This window comes from Anomaloglossus baeobatrachus, chromosome 1 (assembly GCF_048569485.1).
Source record: "Anomaloglossus baeobatrachus isolate aAnoBae1 chromosome 1, aAnoBae1.hap1, whole genome shotgun sequence".
Classification (NCBI taxonomy): domain Eukaryota; kingdom Metazoa; phylum Chordata; class Amphibia; order Anura; family Aromobatidae; genus Anomaloglossus; species Anomaloglossus baeobatrachus.
Genome location: NC_134353.1, coordinates 170,834,704 through 170,854,607, shown reverse-complemented (window position 1 = coordinate 170,854,607; position 19,904 = coordinate 170,834,704). Strand labels below are relative to the sequence as shown.

The following is a 19,904-nucleotide window of genomic DNA, read 5'->3' as shown; positions in this document are numbered from 1 at the left end:
ATATGTGTAAAACTCAGTGGAACAGGTCAGTGACCTCATTAAGGCCATGGGGTTTTAAAGTATTAAGTTTATAGATCCAGTATGTTTCTTTTTTGTTTAGGGTCTCCATCCTATTCGTGACGAACGAAGGTATATGCTCAATCGGAGTCACCTTCAAGGAGATTTTCTTATCATGACAAATCGTGGTGTGTCGGGACAAACCATGAAGCATGTACCCTACTTTAATGTTGTGCCTATGCGAATTAATACGATTATGAAGGGCTTGTGTGGTCCTCCCTATATAACGTTTGTTACAGTCACATTCAATTAGATAGATGACATAATCCGATTGACATGTCAGGTGCCCTCGTATAACAAAATCCCTACTTCCAGGGCTACATCCAAAGCTGACCCGCCCATGCTGGATCGACCTACAGCACAAGCAATTTTTGGTGAAACACTTATAGGCCCCCATGGGTTTATGGGTCCCTATACAGCTCGGTGGACCCCTTAGCCTGCTAGGGGCCAGCTGGTTTTTTATGGTCAGGGCCCTGCGGAAGGTGACCCCCGGACAGGATGGCAGCACTCCCTTAAGGTACGGGTCATTACATAGTATTGACCAATGTTTTCTTAAAATCCCCTTGATGGCCTCTCTATCACAGCTAAAAGTGGTTAAAAAATTGGATGAAAAACTCCTATTGGTGGTGATGGGCACTATTCCATCAGACCCATTATTATCCACACCAGAGCTCACATTCCGCCCTTGAAGTCTAGCATCTTGATATGCTTTCTTTACCAACGTAAGCGGATACTTTTTGTCCAAGAACCTCTCTTTTAGAATCTTCGCTTGGTCCTTAAAGTCATCATCTAGCGTACAATTCCTCCTTACCCTTTGATATTGATTTTTAGGGACATTAAGTAACCACTTATCATAATGGTTACTCCTAAAATTGATATACCCGTTACTGTCAACTTTTTTAAAAAAGGTTTTCGTGAGGAGAGAACCCTCTGCATGTGAGATGGTAAGATCTAAAAAATTAATAGAGGCCTGTTCCACAGTAGGGGCGAACTTCAGACCCCAACCATTACTTTCTATCCCTTCCAGGAATCTTAAATAGTTGTTTTCGGTATTGTCCCAAATGATGAATAAGTCATCTATATATCTTTTGTAGACAACTACATGCTTAAACAGTTCCGAGGAGTAGATATGTTGTATCTCAAAAAGTCCCATTACTAAATTTGCGAAGGTCGGTGCTGCCTTGGAACCCATAGCAACGCCACAACGTTGATGGTACATGTTGTCCTGGAACATGAAATAGTTATTTTTAGAGATAAACTCCATACTGTCCAAGACAAAGCCTTTTTGTGTCGCAGGTAGACGGTCATCCACCTCTAAAAACTGTTTGATACACTCGAGCCCTAGACTATGCGAAATATTAGTGTACAGTGATGCAATATCTAGAGTCAAAAACAGAAATGACTCCTTCCAAACGACCTCCTTTAGAATATTAATGAGGTGGGGCGAGTCTCTAAGGAAACTCCTTAAATTTGTCACATGTATTCTCAAAATGGAGTCAACATATGCCGCCAAATTCTCGGTCAAGGACCCAATGCCTGAGATAATAGGTCTCCCAGGGGGGTCAATCAGGCATTTATGGATCTTCGGTAGATGGTAATAAAATGCTGTTCTAGGATTTTTAATATCCAAAAATTTGTATTCATTCTGATCAAGAATTCCCCTGTCAAAAGCATTTTTTATTAAAATACGATATGCACCGATGGACTCCTGATATGCAGACACCTGCATTATCTCATAGTGTGCTTTATTGGACAGCATTCTTAAAGCTTCCTGTACATAACTGTTCCTATCCTGTAGGACAATGCCACCTCCTTTGTCCGCACCACGGATGACAAGGTTGTGATTATTCTTCAGGGATGCCAGAGCCATTTTTTCTTCCCTACTTAAATTAGCCTTGGGTGGTACTCTATTCTTGTGGAGTCTCTTGAAATCCTCCAAAACTAGATCATTAAAGGTCTTAATATGATGACCTACACTGTGTATAGGGTAAAAATTCGATTTCACTTTAAAATCAGTGTGTAGGAAACCATCAGTATTACCATTTTTGGGAGTGGGTATTGTTTTGTTGACTTGAAAGTGTCTGGTGAGTGTGAGTTTTCTAATGAATTTCTGAAAGTCCAGAAAAAGTTCAAAATCATTGGACGATCTTGCCGGGCAAAAAGAGAGGCCTTTTTTCAGGACCTTTAACTCACTCTTGGATAGATTATGGCTAGAGAGATTGAAAATGCCAGAGGAGTCGTCCTTATTCACGTGCTCCTTTTCTCTTTTTTGTTTGAGCCTGTGCCCTGCTCTGGTTCCTCTAAAATGTTTTTTCTTTTCCCTGTCCTTGGTGTTAAAAAATCCGTGATAGGCACCTGCGTGCTCCTGGCTGGCGGTAAAAAAGGCACACATACGTTGTCCCTATGTGTGTTATCAATTGTAACAATCCCATCCCCACAACCGCCTGGTGAAAGGACAGAAGACGGAGGGATCGGGTTACATTCAAGGGACACGGACGTAGTGGGAAGAGGTAAACAGGAAGCTTTAAGAATGCTGTCCAATAAAGCACACTATGAGATAGTGCAGGTGTCTGCATATCAGGAGTCCATCGGTGCATATCGTATTTTAATAAAAAATGCTTTTGACAGGGGAATTCTTGATCAGAATGAATACAAATTTTTGGATATTAAAAATCCTAGAACAGCATTTTATTACCATCTACCGAAGATCCATAAATGCCTGATTGACCCCCCTGGGAGACCTATTATCTCAGGCATTGGGTCCTTGACCGAGAATTTGGCGGCATATGTTGACTCCATTTTGAGAATACATGTGACAAATTTAAGGAGTTTCCTTAGAGACTCGCCCCACCTCATTAATATTCTAAAGGAGGTCGTTTGGAAGGAGTCATTTCTGTTTTTGACTCTAGATATTGCATCACTGTACACTAATATTTCGCATAGTCTAGGGCTCGAGTGTATCAAACAGTTTTTAGAGGTGGATGACCGTCTACCTGCGACACAAAAAGGCTTTGTCTTGGACAGTATGGAGTTTATCTCTAAAAATAACTATTTCATGTTCCAGGACAACATGTACCATCAACGTTGTGGCGTTGCTATGGGTTCCAAGGCAGCACCGACCTTCGCAAATTTAGTAATGGGACTTTTTGAGATACAACATATCTACTCCTCGGAACTGTTTAAGCATGTAGTTGTCTACAAAAGATATATAGATGACTTATTCATCATTTGGGACAATACCGAAAACAACTATTTAAGATTCCTGGAAGGGATAGAAAGTAATGGTTGGGGTCTGAAGTTCGCCCCTACTGTGGAACAGGCCTCTATTAATTTTTTAGATCTTACCATCTCACATGCAGAGGGTTCTCTCCTCACGAAAACCTTTTTTAAAAAAGTTGACAGTAACGGGTATATCAATTTTAGGAGTAACCATTATGATAAGTGGTTACTTAATGTCCCTAAAAATCAATATCAAAGGGTAAGGAGGAATTGTACGCTAGATGATGACTTTAAGGACCAAGCGAAGATTCTAAAAGAGAGGTTCTTGGACAAAAAGTATCCGCTTACGTTGGTAAAGAAAGCATATCAAGATGCTAGACTTCAAGGGCGGAATGTGAGCTCTGGTGTGGATAATAATGGGTCTGATGGAATAGTGCCCATCACCACCAATAGGAGTTTTTCATCCAATTTTTTAACCACTTTTAGCTGTGATGGAGAGGCCATCAAGGGGATTTTAAGAAAACATTGGTCAATACTATGTAATGACCCGTACCTTAAGGGAGTGCTGCCATCCTGTCCGGGGGTCACCTTCCGCAGGGCCCTGACCATAAAAAACCAGCTGGCCCCTAGCAGGCTAAGGGGTCCACCGAGCTGTATAGGGACCCATAAACCCATGGGGGCCTATAAGTGTTTCACCAAAAATTGCTTGTGCTGTAGGTCGATCCAGCATGGGCGGGTCAGCTTTGGATGTAGCCCTGGAAGTAGGGATTTTGTTATACGAGGGCACCTGACATGTCAATCGGATTATGTCATCTATCTAATTGAATGTGACTGTAACAAACGTTATATAGGGAGGACCACACAAGCCCTTCATAATCGTATTAATTCGCATAGGCACAACATTAAAGTAGGGTACATGCTTCATGGTTTGTCCCGACACACCACGATTTGTCATGATAAGAAAATCTCCTTGAAGGTGACTCCGATTGAGCATATACCTTCGTTCGTCACGAATAGGATGGAGACCCTAAACAAAAAAGAAACATACTGGATCTATAAACTTAATACTTTAAAACCCCATGGCCTTAATGAGGTCACTGACCTGTTCCACTGAGTTTTACACATATACACATTTTTTAGGTAATGTTTTTTTATATATATATGTGTATATTTTTAATACAATTGATTTCATGGTTTTATTGTTGGTATGTTTCATTTAGATGCAATAATTTTATGGCTCTTTTTAATGTGAGTTTTAATAAGGTCACCTTACCCTTATTCTGTTTATGTATTTATATATATATATTTTTTACATGTCCGGCCCGACAGAATTTCAACAGAACATGGGCTCCATGGTCTTTTTAGAGATATATATATATATCTAAATCTTTTTTTCTGGAGTTGGTGCCTTTGTCGGGGACCGATCTTTCATTATACTGGTGTGAAATAAGTACCTCCGGTTGGTAAACTAGCGTCTGTCGCTGTCAGATATATTACTGAACGTCCCTTTTATGCCCCTGGTCTTCCCCAATTATGGGATCTAGCGGGTGGAGGGCAGCGGTGGTACAATTTGGCTTCTGGTTTTCGTTCTTTGCCCTGGTTTTGGGACCATTTCTACTGGGTCATTATATTTCCCTGGTATATTTCCTTGGTGTTTTCCATGTTTTCTTATGCACTCCTGTTTGTGTATTGTACATATGTTCACACCTAGAAGTCCTGAGTAGGGGTGCGAATACTGCCCCTTTTAGTTATATATAGTACTAGGTTTTAAGTTTATACTTCTGTCCCGGTTTTTCACATCACGGGTGGCTTTGAGATATGTCTCGGCTTCGATGTGTGTCTAATCACTACTGGAATGTGTGGCTGTGATCATATCTTTACCCTGATCATTGCGTGATCAGGCTTATATTCACGTTTTGTCTAAATAGCTAGGGTCATATGGGTGCATTATGTTGGTGCTGGGTCGCATAGACTCACAGGGGCAAAGCATGCGCAGTGGGTTTGGTTCCCACGCTCTTGCCCTCCCGTGAACTTTTGCCGGCTCCTTATCTTGACGGGGCTCGGGCGCATGCTCCTTTCTATTTTTTCCCACGGTCTTGCCCTTGTTTGAACTGCGATCTGAGTTCACTGATCAGAAGCGGTTCTTTAAGATTTTTCTATTTCTCTGTCTTTCACATCACCTGCACTTTCAATTGTCGGGTGAAAGAGAGTTAATCACTGGTGGCGGCAGGTGATAATGCCGTGTCTTCATTCTATATGAGGTGAAATAAAATATAGAAGGTTTAGGGTTCTTCTCCCTTCTCTGGGAGATCGCTTACTTGTTCAGTACATGAAATCAGTCTGATACACACTGGCTTATACTAAGAAAGAAGCAAATGTTTTTTATACACGTTCTAGGTTCTTTTTTTCTTTTTATATGAATAATAAATAAAAAATAAAAAATAGTTTGTCCCTTTTATAGGGGAATATGTGTCAATTATCAACCAATATATGTTTTACACAGGTGATTTTGTGTACTTGTATGTCAAGGGTATATAGGACGTCACAACTTGCAACGTGGCATCCTTTCCCGCTCGTTTTTTTCTTTTTGAGGGATGTTCCTATGACGTCACTATGTCTATATATTGTATGTACCGTCTAACCCAGACAGATTGGATGTTATTTCTATTCCTGGTGGTCCTGATGAAGGGGGCAGATGCTCCAGAAACGCGTCGACCTGAATGACAATAAAGTGACACTGATCTGAACATCTCCTGAAGTGATCTATTGGCGCGGCATTGAACACCTCTCTCTTGTGCTTTCTGTTATTTATGCTGCTTGAAACCTTCCACCCATGCCAGCTATACGTAGTTTATCCTATGTTGGTCTGTGAGATGTGGTGTCCCAGACTTACTGGTGAATATTGTGCTCATTGCTTGGAGAAGTTGTGGAGTTTACCACTGTTGTTTTATTGCCCCTTTCCTATTCTTGTTTTTCCTCCTGTACCTCTTATTATCATTACTTTTATGTGTACATGCTTTGTGACAGAGTTTTGGTTTACCCTTTTCTGTCTTTATCTGTGGGTTTTATCACACTCCTGTCCCATCCTTCTCTAGGGGGGAGTCAGATCAGGGCTAGTCAGGAGCAGGGCCAGGATGTGCCAGCATAGTGGCCCCTAGTTTCAGGGACAGCTTAGGAGCGGTTCCCTGCTATCCCATAGTCATCGTCTGTGTATCATTTATGAAGTCTGTTATCTGAAGTATTGTCCATTAGTATGATGACATTGGGGGAATTGCAACAATGTAGAGTCAGTATGGGTTAATGTACATGGGGTGGGGTATAATAGAAAAAATGCTAATTGGAGTTTGCTATAAGCCTCCTAACATACCTGAACAGGTAGAGGGTGAAATGCTGGAACAAATTGAAAAAGCAGCTAATATTAATAATTAGGTTCTTATTATGGGGTATTTCAACTATCCAGACATTCAGTGGGACATAGAATCTTCTGGTTGTGCTAAAAGCTGTAAGTTCTTATCTACAATTCAAGACAATTACCTCTGTCAGTTGGTAGATGAAGCGACGAGGGGAGATAGTTTGCTAGATCTGGTCGTGTCAAATAGAAGGCTGAGAATACAGAAATAGCATTTCAGAAGTATAGTATAGTATCCAGACTTCTTTGCACCAAACTGCAGAGCAGTGAGTGACGAGCACGGTGAGTGATTTCACCAGGATATTGCGACTATGGAAAAAATATATCAGGGTAAATGGAACCCTTTGATGCTTGCAGACTACTGTTGGACAATCACCAGAGATATAATCCAATGCTTGAATAAAAGAGACAAGTAAAAAGGAGCTGAGTATCCAGTGACTAAGGACATATTTTGTACTGTGCAATAACGTATATTAATAGTTAAAATTATAATTGTTCAAAGTGCTTAGACGTGAATTAATTAATTATATAGTAGATTTAAATACACTTGAGTTTCCTCTGAATACATCTAATAAAATTTGTTTGATAATACATGTGCGGTTTTATATTTGTAGAAGTAATCTATATATATAATTGCCTTATTCAGTCTGTCTGTCTGTCTTGCTCCAAAATTGTGTCACCGTGACAGTGTCATTTCAGTGACAACTGTTGGATTGGCTGCTGGGCTCGGCCTGGCCCCGCCCCCCACGGACTGGCTGCTCGCCTCGGCCTGGCCCCGTCCCCCGCATGGATTAGCCGCTCGCCCCGGCCCTCCGCACGCATCGCCCGCTGCAGCGTACACCGGCTCCCTGTACACATGTGCAGGGAGCCGGCACCCGGCCCTCCGCACGCATCGCCCGCTGCAGCGTACACTGGCTCCCGATACACATGTGCAGGGAGCCGGCACCCGGCCCTCCGCACGCATCGCCCGCTCCAGCGTACACCGGCTCCCGGTACACATGTGCAGGGAACCGGCATACGCTGACGCCTCGCCCGCTCGCCCCTGCCACACGTTGGCACACTAGGCCCCGCCCCCAGCGGACATAACCTTGCGATGCTGAGATCGTGACGGAGCCGGTGTACGCTGGTAACCATGATACACATCGCGTAACTATAGGAACCGCTTCCCTTAGTTACCCGATGTGTATCATGGTTACCAGCATACACCGGCTCCCGGTACACATGTGCAGGGAGCCGGCATACGCTGATGCCTCGCCCGCTCAGCCCCGCCCCTGGCACACGTTGCCACGCTCGGACCCGCCCCCGGCGGCCCCAGCATGGGGGATGGAGCATGATAGGGGGTGTGCAGCATGGAGGATGGAGCAAGATGGGGGGTGTGCAGCATGGAGGATGGAGCACGATGGGGGGTGCGCAGCATGGGAGACGTAGCACGATGGGGGGTGCGCAGCATGGGGGATGGAGCACGATGGGGGGTGTGCAGCATGGGAGATGGAGCACGATGGGGGTGCGTAGCTTGGGGGATGGAGCACGATGGGGGGTGCGCAGCATGGCAGATGGAGCACGATGGGGGGTGCGCAGCATGGGAGATGGAACACGATAGGGGGTGCGCAGCATGGGGGTTGGAGTACAATAGGGGGTGAGCAGCATGGGGGATGGAGCACGATGGGGGCTGCGCAGCATGGGGGATGGAACACGATGGGAGGTGCGCAGCATGGGGGATGGAGCACGATGAGGGGTGCGCAGCATGGGGGATGGAGCACGATGGGGGGTGTGCAGCATGTTGGATGGAGCACGATGGGGGGTGCGCAGCATGGGGGATGGAGCACGATAGGGGGTGCGCAGCATGGGGGTTGGAGTACAATAGGGGGTGCGCAGCATGGGGGATGGAGCATGATGGGGGGTGCGCAGCATGGGGGATGAAGCATGATGGTGGGTGCTCAGCATAGGGGATGGAGCACAATGGGGGGTGCGCAGCATGGGGGATGGAACACGATGGGAGGTGCGCAGCATGGGGGATGGAGCACGATGAGGGGTGCGCAGCATGGGGGATGGAGCACGATGAGGGGTGCGCAGCATGGGGGATGGAGCACGATGGGGGGTGCGCAGCATGGGGGATGGAGCACGATGAGGGGTGCGCAGCATGGGGGATGGAGCACGATGAGGGGTGCGCAGCATGGAGGATGGAGCACAATGGGGGGTGTGCAGCATGGAGGATTGAGCACGATGGGGGGTGTGCAGCATGGGGGATGGCGCACGATGGGGGGTGCGCAGCATGGGGGATGGAGCACGATGAGGGGTGCGCAGCATGGGGGATGGAGCACGATGAGGGGTGCGCAGCATGGAGGATGGAGCACAATGGGGGGTGTGCAGCATGGAGGATTGAGCACGATGGGGGGTGTGCAGCATGGGGGATGGAGCACGATGAGGGGTGCGCAGCATGGGGGATGGAGCACGATGAGGGGTGCGCAGCATGGGGGATGGAGCTCGATGGGAGGTGTGCAGCATGGGGGATGGAGCACGATGAGGGGTGCGCAGCATGGGGGATGGAGCACGATGAGGGGTGCGCAGCATGGAGGATGGAGCACAATGGGGGGTGTGCAGCATGGAGGATTGAGCACGATGGGGGGTGTGCAGCATGGGGGATGGCGCACGATGGGGGGTGCGCAGCATGGGGATGGAGCACGATGGGGGGTGCGCAGCATGGAGGATGGAGCACAATGGGGGGTGTGCAGCATGGAGGATTGAGCACGATGGGGGGTGTGCAGCATGGGGGATGGCGCACGATGGGGGGTGCGCAGCATGGGGATGGAGCACGATGGGGGGTGCGCAGTATGTCGGATGGAGCACGATGGAAGGTGCGTAGCATGTCGGATGGAGCACGATGGGGGGTGCGCAGCATGGGGGATGGAGCACGATGGGGGGTGCGCAGCATGGGGGATGGAGTACAATAGGGGGTGCGCAGCATGGGGGATGCAGCACGATGAGGGGGTGCGCAGCATGGGGGATGAAGCACAATGGGGGGTGCGCAGCATGGGGGATGGAGCACGATGGGGGTGCGCAGCATGGCGGATGGAACACGATGGGGGGTGCGCAGCATGGGGGATGGAGTACAATAGGGGGTGCGCAGCATGGGGGATGGAGCACGATGGGGGATGCGCAGCATGGGGGATGAAGCACGATGGGGGGTGCGCAGCATGGGGGATGGAGCACGATGGGGGGTGCGCAGCATGGGGGATGGAACACGATGGGAGGTGCGCAGCATGAGGGATGGAGCACGATGAGGGGTGCGCAGCATGGGGGATGGAGCACGATGAGGGGTGCGCAGCATGAGGGATGGAGCACAATGAGGGGTGCGCAGCATGGGGCATGGAGCACGATGGGGGTGCAGCATGGAGGATTGAGCACGATGGGGGGTGTGCAGCATGGGGGATGGCGCACGATGGGGGGTGCGCAGCATGGGGATGGAGCACGATGGGGAGTGCGCAGTATGTCGGATGGAGCACGATGGAAGGTGCGTAGCATGTCGGATGGAGCACGATGGGGGGTGCGCAGCATGGGGGATGGAGCACGATGGGGGGTGCGCAGCATGGGGGATGGAGTACAATAGGGGGTGCGCAGCATGGGGGATGGAGCACGATGAGGAGGTGCGCAGCATGGGGGATGAAGCACAATGGGGGGTGCGCAGCATGGGGGATGGAGCACGATGGGGGTGCGCAGCATGGCGGATGGAACACGATGGGGGGTGCGCAGCATGGGGGATGGAGTACAATAGGGGGTGCGCAGCATGGGGGATGGAGCACGATGGGGGATGCGCAGCATGGGGGATGAAGCATGATGGGGGGTGCGCAGCATGGGGGATGGAGCACGATGGGGGGTGCGCAGCATGGGGGATGGAACACGATGGGAGGTGCGCAGCATGAGGGATGGAGCACGATGAGGGGTGCGCAGCATGGGGGATGGAGCACGATGAGGGGTGCGCAGCATGAGGGATGGAGCACAATGAGGGGTGCGCAGCATGGGGCATGGAGCACGATGGGGGGTGCGCAGCATGGAGGATGGAGCACAATGGGGGGTGCAGCATGGAGGATTGAGCACGATGGGGGGTGTGCAGCATGGGGGATGGAGCACGATGGGGGGTGCGCAGCATGGGGGATGGAGCACGATAAGGGGTGCGCAGCATGGGGGATGGAGCACGAAGGGGGGTGCGCAGCATGGGGGATGGAGTACAATGGGGGGTGCGCAGCATGGGAGATGGAGCACGATGGGGGTGTGCAGCATGGGGGATGGAGCACGATGGGGGGTGCGCAGCATGGGGGATGGAGCACGATGGGGGTGCGCAGCATGGGGATGGAGCACGATGGGGATGCGCAGCATGGGGGATGGAGCACAATGGGGGTGCACACCTCCCCCCAAAACACACACACACACCGCCACACGCGCACCGCACAACACACCACACACACACTGGGAACTACAAACACCGCCCTACACAGACACCCACACACACACACAGACAACGCCGCACACACACAACACCCAACACACAAACACCGCGGCATACATAAATATACGCACATACCGTGCAACATACACACTGCACAAAATATACCTCCCCCAAAACACACACACGCACTCCACACCCACACAAACCGCGCAACACACACAGCTCCACACACACAGAACACTGCAGACACACGGCGCTCCACAAACAACGCAACACACACAACGCAACACACATACAACACCGCTCTCACACACCCCCACACCCAGACAACACCCAGAACATTTACAGCGCCCTACACAAACACTTGGTAACTACACACAACAACATCTATATATATATATATATATATATATATATATATACAGTGCCTACAAGTAGTATTCAACCCCCTGCAGATTTAGCAGGTTTGATAAGATGCAAATAAGTTAGAGCCTGCAAACTTCAAACAAGAGCAGGATTTATTAACAGATGCATAAATCTTACAAACCAACAAGTTATGTTGCTCAGTTAAATTTTAATAAATTTTCAACATAAAAGTGTGGGTCAATTATTATTCAACCCCTAGGTTTAATATTTTGTGGAATAAACCTTGTTTGCAATTACAGCTAATAATCGTCTTTTATAAGACCTGATCAGGCCGGCACAGGTCTCTGGAGTTATCTTGGCCCATTCCTCCATGCAGATCTTCTCCAAGTTATCTAGGCTCTTTGGGTGTCTCATGTGGACTTTAATCTTGAGCTCCTTCCACAAGTTTTCAATTGGGTTAAGGTCAGGAGACTGACTAGGCCACTGCAACACCTTGATTTTTTCCCTCTTGAACCAGGCCTTGGTTTTCTTGGCTGTGTGCTTTGGGTCGTTGTCTTGTTGGAAGATGAAATGACGACCCATCTTAAGATCCTTGATGGAGGAGCGGAGGTTCTTGGCCAAAATCTCCAGGTAGGCCGTGCTATCCATCTTCCCATGGATGCGGACCAGATGGCCAGGCCCCTTGGCTGAGAAACAGCCCCACAGCATGATGCTGCCACCACCATGCTTGACTGTAGGGATGGTATTCTTGGGGTCGTATGCAGTGCCATCCAGTCTCCAAACGTCACGTGTGTGGTTGGCACCAAAGATCTCGATCTTGGTCTCATCAGACCAGAGAACCTTGAACCAGTCTGTCTCAGAGTCCTCCAAGTGATCATGAGCAAACTGTAGGCGAGCCTTGACATGACGCTTTGAAAGTAAAGGTACCTTACGGACTCGTCTGGAATGGAGACCATTGCGGTGGAGTACGTTACTTATGGTATTGACTGAAACCAATGTCCCCACTGCCATGAGATCTTCCCGGAGCTCCTTCCTTGTTGTCCTTGGGTTAGCCTTGACTCTTCGGACAAGCCTGGCCTCGGCACGGGTGAAAACTTTCAAAGGCTGTCCAGGCCGTGGAAGGCTAACAGTAGTTCCATAAGCCTTCCACTTCCGGATGATGCTCCCAACAGTGGAGACAGGTAGGCCCAACTCCTTGGAAAGGGTTTGTACCCCTTGACAGCCTTGTGACCCTCCACGATCTTGTCTCTGATGGCCTTGGAATGCTCCTTTGTCTTTCCCATGTTGACCAAGTATGAGTGCTGTTCACAAGTTTGGGGAGGGTCTTAATTAGTCAGAAAAGGCTGGAAAAAGAGATAATTAATCCAAACATGTGAAGCTCATTGTTCTTTGTGCCTGAAATACTTCTTAATACTTTAGGGGAACCAAACAGAATTCTTGTGGTTTGAGGGGTTGAATAATAAATGACCCTCTGAATAAACTTTTCACAATTTAAAAAAAAAATAAAAAAAGAAATAACATTCTTTTTTGCTGCAGTGCATTTCACACTTCCAGGCTGATCTACAGTCCAAATGTCACAATGCCAAGTTAATTCCGAATGTGTAAACCTGCTAAATCTGCAGGGGGTTGAATACTACTTGTAGGCACGGTATATATATATATATATATATATTTATATATATAACAAAAATCATACATTAACTACACAATACGTAAATTCTAGACTACCCGATGCGTTAGAATCGGGCCACCTTCTAGTGACTATATAGTTATTTATTAATTTACGTAACAGTAAAACACAAACTCTTCGATTTCATGGAAACTAGAGGCAAATAACAGTTTTTCTTATATTTGACTTCAGCAGATAAAAATCATTAAGAAATGGCTAATTTGATATCTGAACCAGACAACTTTTGAAATTTTGTTGCCTAGTGTAATGGCTAACTTTTCTTCAACAGAAATTGCGCAGTTTATCAGCTTTGTGGCTTTTTCACAATTTAGTCTCCTTTCATCAGAATTTTATAACCGTCTTATGTTGGGACATTGTCTGAATAAGGAAGTAAAATGATTTAAAAAGCGAACAGCCCAATAACTGAAGGACCAGGCACAGAGTGTCGACCAGAGAAACTGAATTCCCATCAGGTGAGGTGGTTTAACTAGAAGCCTAGAAAGACAATATTTGTAAATACAGTCAATAGCGCAATATAATCTATGTTTTTACTTATACACGAAAATGCAGATAAACATTGTTCATATACATTTTATGCAAAATTGTGTACTTATTTTCAATGAGCAAGTTTTTTTAATAATCCTTCTAAAAATATGCAGAGCAAAGTTACTGTAACTTTTAAGTTATAGCAAATTTGCAATTCTGATACAGTAGCAACCAAAAGTTTAGCATTTTTTTTTAAAGTTTGATCACTTCTGTCTGGTTGTTGTGATGCAATTTTCCTGGTGATGAATTGAAAGTGCATGAAGACCTTAAATTTAACCAAAATTCTTTTGAATATAGATATGGTCATTTGATTTGATTAGCAAACCAATTTTTTACTAAATTGGATGTCTGATTAGGATCATTGTCTTGCTGGAATTTCCAGCCTCTGCCTACTTTGTTTTTACCATGTGGCAGCATTACATTCTCCAGTATACCCTTGTACATAGTTACATTCATATTTCTATCAATTCTATGCAGAAGGCCAATAGTAGATGCAGAAAAGCAGCTCCAAACCATGACATTGCCACCACCATGTTTCACTGTAGGTGTTTGGTACCTTACACCATTACGTTTTCCAATTTGGCAGTATACATCATGCTTGCCATCACTGCCAAACAGACTGAACTTGGATTCATCTGAGAGCAAAACTTTAGACCAATCTGTCTCTTTCCATTGCCTTTGTTCTTTGGCAAACTCAAGTCGCACCTTCCAGTTCTTTGCAGAGATGAAAGGCCTCTTGACAGGAACTCGTGCATTGACGCTTACTGCTGTTAGTTGTTGCACCACAGTTTGGCGACTCACTTTTACCCCATATTCTTGGTTCATTTTGTGCAAAATCTGTACAGCACTTTTATAAACATCAAATACAGACTTTTTCTTAATAATGTGATCTGCATTAAAGGAAATTTTCCATGGTTGTCCACTTATAGGTTTGTCAGCTGTTCCTCAACCTTCTTTTTCTTTCTTTATTATTTGTGACACTTGACTCTGAGAACAGTTGAATTCCATAGCTACCTCTTTGTGGCTTTTGCCTGACTTCACTATCTGAACAATAAGCTTCCTGACATCTCATGATAAATTTGGCTTTGTTTTTGCCATGTTTTATCCAAAAACCACACACACACACACAAAATAGGCAAAATTAAACTGCCCATGACAAAATATGAAAAACATTTGGCCCAACAAATGTGGAAAACTAACACGTAAAAGGAATAAAACAATTTCAACAAACAATTTTCATCCTTAGAGCTGACAACCATTTGTGTCCTATTTACTAAAATTACTAGGAAAATGGAATCACAACAGCCAGACAGAATTAATACAAAAGCAAAACTTTTGGTCGCTATTGTAGATCTGGGCTTTTGGGTTTGTGTTGTGTTTATATGTACAATTAGCAAAAAAGCACAAGACAGATTTATCTTGGGCTGTATACTATTAAACTTGTAAACAATTGCATCACTATAAATTTTAGTGAGAGGCGGATATAGATTTTCTGGTACCCTGGAGAAGATAATTGTTTTCTGTCCACCCTCCTGTACAAGCGGTTTAAGTAGTCATCTTGTGACCATGCATATGCAATTTACACACTTACAGACATGTTCCAACAAGCTGCTCTTTCTAATACTTTCAATGTTCAGTGGAAAACTACAGCTCTTGCTTCATTTAGAGAAGTAGGAAGAAAAGTTAGTTGTCACATGACCGTAAGTACTTTCTACTCACACTACTCCGCTCAATAGTCTCCTCATACATTCCCCCTCCTCATCTTGTCTCCTAATATATACTGCCCTGTTCATCATATTGTCTCCTCACATATTTAACCCATCTCTCTCTTTAATGCCTCCTCACACATCACACCTGCTCCCCATACTGTTTCCACACCCATTCCCCCCTTGCTCCCAATATTGTGTCCATAACGATTCCCCAACCTTCATCACCATAATTTCCTCATCTTCCCCCCTTGCTCACCATGCTGTTTTCTCATACATTTCCCATCTCAATCAAAATACTGTGTGTGCACCCATTCCCTCCTTGCTTACCATAGTGGTTCCTCACACATTCCCCCAACTGTTTCCTCATATAACTCCACTCTCCATATTGTTTCTATACCCATTCCCCCCCCCTCAATACTCATACTGTTTCTTCACACATTCCCCCTTACTTTCCATACAGTCTCCACATACATCTCCCTCCCCATACTGTTCATGCATGCAATGCCACCCTCATACATTCCCCCATACACAGCCCATACTGTCTGTACTCTTTATCCCCTCACTCACCATACTGTTTCATCATACATTCCTCCCCCATCACTCCCCATACTATGTCCATACCCATTCCTGCCCTCTCACTTACAATATTTTATTTGCAACAATTCCCCCGCTCACTTTTGTTACTGTCTCCTCTTACATACCCCATCCATACTGTTAACGCACCAATCACCCCCTGCTTGTTCCCCATTTTGTTCATGAATCCATTTCTTCCCCACCATTGCTCCCCATAATTTACTCAAATTTCCCTTCCCCTAATTACAACAAATCTTTGGTGTCTTCAGCTCCACTCAAGCACTTACCACACCAACAAATGTTCTTTGCGCCTGTGCAGCACAATCATAGATGTCAGCAGAGTTATCAACAGTAAGTGCTTCAATTCTACTCGTGCCTTTAAGATGCAAGTACAATTGATTGCTGGGAGGAGTCGACATGTTATACCTTCTGTGAGCTGGCTCAGAGAATGGCTGAATCCCAGTATGGTGGCAGCAAAATGCAGCCACTTGGGCGATACCTCAGACCGCCACATCAGGTGGCCGCCTACCTGATGGTGACCCCATGTGTTGTGAACGTTGTCTGTGTGGGTGCTGTTCTGAAGCTCACTCTGGTGGCCAAGAATGGTAGTGGAGCTAAATCTGAGCCATTGACTCACACAGGTGTTGGTGTTAATTGGGAATTGGGGAAGTGCTATTGCAGACAAGTGTGGTCTATATAGGAGAGCACTTTCAGCCCGACTGACGCCGGTTATAATTGTGTATTCCCTGTCTCTGTTCCTGGCCTGGAGATTTGTCCTTCCCTGTATCCCTGAGCAAGACCGCTGCAGATAAGTTTCAGTTTTTTGCCTTGCTTTCTGGTTTACACCTTAGGGTGTTGTTTTTCCTTGTTTTGCTACGTCTTTCAATCATTCATGAATGATATTTTTCGGGAGCTAATTGGCAATTTCCTGATTGTCTATTTGGATAATATCTTGATTTTTTCTGATGATTGGGATGCTCATGTGCAGCAGGTCCGGAAAGTTTTTCAGATACTTAGGGAACATTCATTGTTCATTAAGGGATCAAAATGTCTCTTTGGTGTGCAGAAAATTTCCTTTTTGGGGTTTATTTTGTCCCCAGCTTCTATTGAAATGGATCCGGTCAAGTTTCAGGCTATTTATGACTGGGTTCAGCCAACCTCTTTGAAATCCCTTCAAAAATGTCTGGGCTTTGCCAATTTCTATAGTAAATTTATAGGCAATTTCTCGAGTGTGGTTAAGCCTTTGACTGATTTGACCAAAAAAGGAGCGGATGTTGACAATTGGACTTCAGAAGCAATTATGGCCTTTCATGAGCTTAAAAAGAGGTTCACTTCTGCCCCAGTCCTGCAGCAACCTGATGTTTCTCTTCCATTTCAAGTGGAGATAGATGCCTCAGAGATTGGAACAGGTGGAACTTCCAAGCTTATCCTTGTACCTAAATCTCTCTGAAGTTTTCTCCATCTGAACGAAATTATGATGTTGGTAATCGGGAATTAATGGCAATGAAGTGGGCCTTTGAGGAATGGAGACACTGGCTGGAGGGGGCGAGACATCAAATTGTGGTGCTCACTGATCATAGGAATTTGACCTATCTTGAATCTGAGCAAACCACATAAACAATACCTCTAAAAATATAGTTTTATTAGTAAGAAAGATAAAATATAGACACCATGTGTCTTCCAGACAGCAATTATTGACAATGAAGACAATGTGAGTAGTAGCTTAGATGAAAAATAGAAAAGCGTGAGGGAAAAACAATAGATCCGTGGTAGGTATCGGGTTTATAGATGCTAAACTGGATCCTTAGATGACCCTTCCTACCAGCGGAGGGTGTCGTACTTTTTTGGACCCCCCCCGCTCCAGGTGGCTGGCCCTCACTATCCCTATTCTCCACTGGCTTGTGTCCACCACCAAAAACCATGTGCAAAGGTGTATTTAGACAGACCACATATAACAATACATAATAGCGTTAGATGTAGATTCTTCACCGGACCAAAATCTCCAGTCAATAAACTTTAGGTTGTTATAATGGAGCTACCGGGCCTGCCTAAGTAGGCTCCTGCAGCTCTCCCGACGCGTTTCTTCCCCCTTCCAACGCAATGAATGGGGGGTTCATCAGGGGTATTAGGTTGAAGACACCTGTAGGAAAGACAGACATGTGTCGCTAAATAAATAGAAAATCGGATAAATAGATATATCCCTGGCCTCATGTGTACAGAGCAGATGACTTACTTAGGGTTGGTTGATATAAGTGACTCAGCAGGTCTGCTGACTAGTCTGATATAGATAGCCGATAATACTGTATAGTTTTTTCAAAAGTCCCCTATTCCTTCATCACGATAATGGGTTTATAGAGGAAAATAAATATACCTCTTAGCCTGGAGAGAAAAAATATATAAAGAGCATTTTCGGGGCACCATCATGACACCGAAGATCACCATAAAAAAGAACCAAAAATACATGGAATAGGACCTGAGTCTTCCTTAGTAGGATAGGGCACATAGGGTGAAATATGATCTCCAGATTGATGAAGTGAAAACCTGTAAGGTACAACAAGTCTTCAATTAAATCCATGATAGGACAGAGAAAACCTCCTCACAATATAAGTATAAGTACCCTTTGTAGTCGGTAGATCAAAGTAGGGATAATTCCAAGTTAGCTCATGCAAAGTCCCAACACACAGACTCCTGCATAAAAAGTAACAAAGTAACAAAAAAATCTCAATCAAACCCATTTTTTAAAAATAAATAGATTCTTGGGTGCCGGATATATACCTGCAAGAGAGAGTGCCTTCCAGAGACTTCCTACAGAGCCATAATAGGTATACTGCTGTAGTAAACAATGTATGTGTTACGGTTGCTGTGGCACTGGAGTTTATGTCCAGATTTCTTGCTACTGCACATGTGCGAGCACTGGAGACTATGTCCAGATTTCTTGCTACTGCACATGTGCAAGCGCTGGAGACTAAGTCCTATCTTGGAGCCATTGCACATTAGAGTTGAGCGCGGTTCGTGGTTCGTGGTTCTCCAGTTCGCGGCTCGAGTGATTTTGGGGCATGTTCTAGATCGAACTAGAACTCGAGCTTTTTGCAAAAGCTCGATAGTTCTAGAAACGTTCGAGAACGGTTCTAGCAGCCAAAAAACAGCTAAATCCTAGCTTGGTTTCTGCTGTAATAGTGTAAGTCACTCTGTGAATTAAACTATTATCACATTTCAGTGTATAGTGTGCGTGAACAGCGCCTTCAGATCACTGCTGTTTCTATAATGGCGATCGCCATTTTTTTTTTTTTTTTTCTTGTCTTCCTTCCCTAAGCGCGCGCGTCTTGTGGGGCGGGCCAGCATGTCAGCCAATCACAGACACACACACACCTAAGTGGACTTTGAGCCAGAGAAGCAACGGCATGTGTGATAGGATCTGCATGTCACATGTCCCTGCATTATAAAACCGGACATTTTCTTCACGAACGCCATTATCTGCCTTCTGCGTCTTTGGTGTCAGACATCAGTGTCGCAGCTCCGTCCTCCTGAGTCCTATAGCCGATACAGCTGTATGCGCTGCATACACAGCGTTAGACAGCTTAGGGAGAGCACATTCTAGCAGTCCTTTTAAGGGCTCAAAGCGGCAGGGTCAGAGAGCCATAAGTGACAGGTCCTGCAAACAGCAACAGCGTCTGTGTAGCCCAGGTCAGGGATTTCCTCCCTGCATTTCACCATTAGGAGGGAATAGAAAGGCAGGCTTCCATTCCTCTACCCAGAGCACCACAATCCTGCCACTGTACCCTCTTGTCCTCTGCACACTCCAACTCATTCTAAGTAAGCCATTATACTAGCAAACACTCAGTGTACCTAGTGGCATCCTAAACGTGGCTATTGGACTTTGCTATAGTCCCACTAGTGCAAAGACATTTGCAG

At 45.8% G+C, this 19,904-nt stretch overlaps 1 protein-coding gene across 1 annotated transcript in view; it reads left to right on the top strand.

The window, feature by feature from the left end:
* Nucleotides 1–13,557: 13,557 nt before the first annotated feature.
* LOC142309610 (ecto-ADP-ribosyltransferase 5-like) overlaps nt 13,558–19,904 on the top strand; it is a 61,102-nt gene continuing 54,755 nt past the window's right edge. The window contains exon 1 of the mRNA XM_075347201.1: nt 13,558–13,637. The gene's annotated coding sequence lies outside the window, so the exon portion shown is untranslated. The remainder of the gene's footprint in view (nt 13,638–19,904) is intronic.